Source organism: Bison bison, unplaced genomic scaffold, assembly GCF_000754665.1.
Source record: "Bison bison bison isolate TAMUID 2011002044 unplaced genomic scaffold, Bison_UMD1.0 scf7180017864191, whole genome shotgun sequence".
In the NCBI taxonomy this organism is placed as follows: Eukaryota; Metazoa; Chordata; class Mammalia; order Artiodactyla; family Bovidae; genus Bison; species Bison bison.
Window position 1 is genome coordinate 180,421 of NW_011494763.1, and position 3,689 is coordinate 184,109.

General features: G+C 59.4%; 1 protein-coding gene across 3 annotated transcripts in view; it reads right to left on the reverse strand.

Annotated features, from left to right (window-relative positions):
- The window catches only part of LRRC61 (leucine rich repeat containing 61), a 13,007-nt gene that overhangs the window by 8,107 nt on the left and 1,211 nt on the right, over nucleotides 1–3,689 (reverse strand). Inside the window, exon 2 of one of the 3 annotated variants that reach the window (XM_010843857.1) lies at nucleotides 1,389–1,648. The exons of the other annotated variants lie outside the window; for them this stretch is intronic. The gene's annotated coding sequence lies outside the window, so the exon portion shown is untranslated. The remainder of the gene's footprint in view (nucleotides 1–1,388; nucleotides 1,649–3,689) is intronic. 3 annotated transcript variants of the gene reach the window in all.

The window sequence follows — 3,689 nt, forward strand, 5'->3', positions numbered from 1 at the left end:
TTATCCAGAACCTAGTAGGCACTTGACAACGTTTCTGCACGCTGAATACAGTATACAGTAGGCAAGGCCCCTGCATGCAGGTAGGCCCCCAGGCTGGCGGGAGAGGCAGACGTGAATGAAATTCTCACTCGCACGACAAGAAGAGGAGAGCCCCACTGTGGGCTGTATGGGGGCACCGCGGGGCCGTGGGACCCCGGGGGGGGCTGACCTCACCATGACATAGGGCTCCAAGGCGCCGGGCAGGCTTCCCGGGGAGAACCATGGGTGCCCGCACTGTCAGCGAGGCCATGGGAGCAGAGGGGGCCAGGCTTGGCGTCCTGGGCACCCACGGGGTCCAGGAAAACAGGGACATCACTCAGTCCTGCGGAGCAAGGCAGCCTGAGGCTTCCCAAGCCTCCATCAGGGCACAAAGGACGGGGCAGCTCCTGACGCTGGCAACTCAGCATCTCCTCCCCTCGGAGCCCGCTCTGCTCTGGGTCTGGCCCCCACCACTCCCTGGCTCTGCCCCCCACCGACCCCAAGGCCCCCAGTGACTCCCAACTTCTCTGCACCAGCCCCACCCACCCCGTCCTCTCGACTCTGGATAGCACAGTCTCCTTGGCTTCCTGTCACCGAAGACTCCTTCCCAGCCTCTGCCCTGCTCCCTTGTCTCCTGCCTGCCCCTTATGGCATTTCCTCGTCTCACCTACCATGCCCTCCCCCAGACTGGGCCCCTCCACACCACCAAGCAAGCGAGCATTGCAACCCCCAACCCCGCCTGGTTCATGACCCCCTCGTGGGCTGCCCCTCACCCACTCTGCCTGCAGTCAGCTCAAACCAGGGCACAGACTTCAGTTCACCCAGACGCTCAGACCCTACACACAGGCACCGTCCTCAACCCCTCCCCACCCCCCACACACTCATTTTCCTGGAGATGAGATCAAATTCAGGGCTGCTCTCAAAAGAAAAGAGACACGAAGAAGTCAGAGATGAAACATGCAGGAAGGAGAAAAGAAAATGTGAGGGAAAGTTAAAGGCCAGCGAGCGAGGACGTGTCTCCCGGGGAAAGAGAAGGTTCAGAGGAGGATGGCGGGTCCGCCCCGGTCACCTGAGGCGGAGGAGCGTGCGTCCCTCCAGCCCAGAGCAAGACGCAGGCTAACTGAGGAGATTTAAGCCAGGACGTTCTGACTCGGTAACGTGAAACGTTCAGGAGGGCCATCAGGAATGGCAGGGAGGCCTTCACTGGTGACGAGCCTGCTGGGCAGCTCAAGGGAGGTTCAGCTGTGAAAGCAGGTGGACAGCTCGACACCGAGGAGCCCTGTCCAGTGGGAGAGGCCTCAGGAGAACCGAGAGGAAACCGCCCCAGCCCATCACTAGACAACCAAGTCAGCCACCACCACACCGGGCACCTGGAGCCCGCTGGAGGGGAAGCCGCGGAGGGGCCGGGTCAAGGCACAGACGAAGGGCCAGACACTGCCGTGGTCCAAAGGAAGGGCTCTAGATGTCAGAACCAGAATGGACTCCCCTCTGCTCTTATTTTGATTGAAGAAACGGAAACCCAGAGCAGCAACGTGATGCTCCGTGGCACAGCAGAGGACCCGAGCAGTCTGTCGGCTCCGTCGCTCTTGGGCCCGCAGAGCAGGGTACCGGAGGCAGGCCTGTGTCCCGCCTGTGCTCACGGATGAGGGCAGAGAAAAGCATAACACCTGTGAGTCAGGCTGCAGCCCGGGGCACACCCCAACACCTTCACCCGAGGGCCCGAGTGGACCCCAGGGCACCAATCCTGTTCCGTCCCCGACCAGCCTCGTCCCACCGGTCTGTCTGTATTCTGCAGACAACTTTGATCCACTTGACTATTTAACAAAACTTCGTCAATATCTACCGTGAGCCAGCACTGTGCCCTAAACATACACACACGGGAGAGGAGCTGTCAGCTGGCACGCGGGGCTCAGGACGACAAGACAACCTGGGAACAGCGAGGCAAGCGGAGCGAGTGCTGCAGAGCCCGGGCGGGCTGCCCGGGAGGCACACCAAGTCTATGACACCGGAGTTTAGTGCTGTCTCCGAAGGGTGGCTCCCCTTGGGCTACCTCTTGAGGAACCCCGTCTCTGGACAGAGAGCCCTGGGCAGATCAGGAACCCAGGGCGATGGGCGGCACCCACAGTAAAGCGCCCCTTTCTCTCCAACGAAGCACAGCAGGATGAGAGCTGCCGAAAGCTGGCCTCGAGTCTACACGCATCCAAAGTGTAAAATTTAAAAAGAAAGTCACCCACAAACTCCAAGACTTTGGTTATTAGTGAGAGATTGTTTGTGACACGTCTCATAACAGCTGACACACACACCTTCAAGGATGATGACAAGATGGACAGTCTGGGGCTGAGCTGGAGGGTGGGGGGGACCCCACAGAGGCAGGCCTCGCCCTGAGAAGCGAATGGGGGTGGGGGGGAGAGGAGCAGGTGATGGCGGCGGGGCTGCAGGTGAACGGACAGTTTGGAGAGTCATGTTGGGGGGCAGGTGTGCTTGGGCTGCTGCCTGGAGGAGGAGTGGACAGTGGTCCTCCCCAGTAACCCAGATCAGCTACAGATGTGGCGATTTTAAGGTTCTCCTGCAACAAGTCTTCAGGAGTAGACATGACAGGTACTGAGCTAAAGATGCAGATCCACGGAAAAGTCCCCAAAGAAACGGAGGGAAAACACTGGCAGGAGAAGAGAGGGGAGGGTGGTTGCCCAGGCAACACACTGTGGGGAGGGTAGAGGAGGAGCAGACTCCAAAGGTGCCCTATGGGCAGAGGGCAGAGAAACACCTAAGTGATGTTAGGGAGGGCCAAGGGAAGCCCTTCCAGAAAGGACAGACAGGGTCACTTCAGTGGGATGAGGTGGCTGGAGCCCCCAGCTATGCAATGAGAAGCAGGGGGTGCGGGCGCTTGCAGTGTCAAAGGGTCAGGAGGGGAAAGGCTTAGCTCCATCTCAAGACAGAGCAAAGGTGCAGTGGGAAGATAGGGAGGCCTGGTGGCAGGAGCCTCCGGAGGGCGAGGGGCTCGAGGCACAGGTGCATGTCGGGCCGGGAAGTGGAAGGGGTTATCAGAGACGAGACAGAATCTTTTTTTTTTCCCCCTGACACAGCAAAGAAGGATGCTGGGGTGGCAGGCAAGTCTTTGAGTGAAGGCAGGGGGAAGACCCAGGCAGTTTATGCCCAGGAGCCTACAGACTCCCAAGGGGAAGCCATATACTCAGAGAGGCAGCAACCTGCTGGCTGAGCCTGAGGCAGGCGGGGCCTCAGCACAGGCACTGCCTCCATGGATCAGAGGTTTCCTCACCACCCTCACCAGTGGCTTCCCAGGTGGCTCAGGAGTAAAGCATACACCTGCCCAGGCAGGAGACGTGGGTTTGATCCCTGGATCAGGAAGATCCCCTGGAGAAGGAAATGGCAACCCACTCCAGTATTCCTGCCTGGACAATCCCACGGACAGAGGAGCCTGTTGGGCTACAGTCATGGGGTTGCAAAGAGTCAGACATGCCTTAGCACCTCAACAACAACTCTTACCAGGCCTTTTCCCATGCGCAGGCCCAGAAGGAAAGGGGGCACTTTTCTATTTCTCCTAGGCCCGCCTCACCCCAGCGCCTCATTTGCAACTCAGCCTACCCTGGGCATTCAAGACCTATGCCAGAGAGACGTTTTCACCCTGCTCAGTCACCAGCCCCCACCTCTGT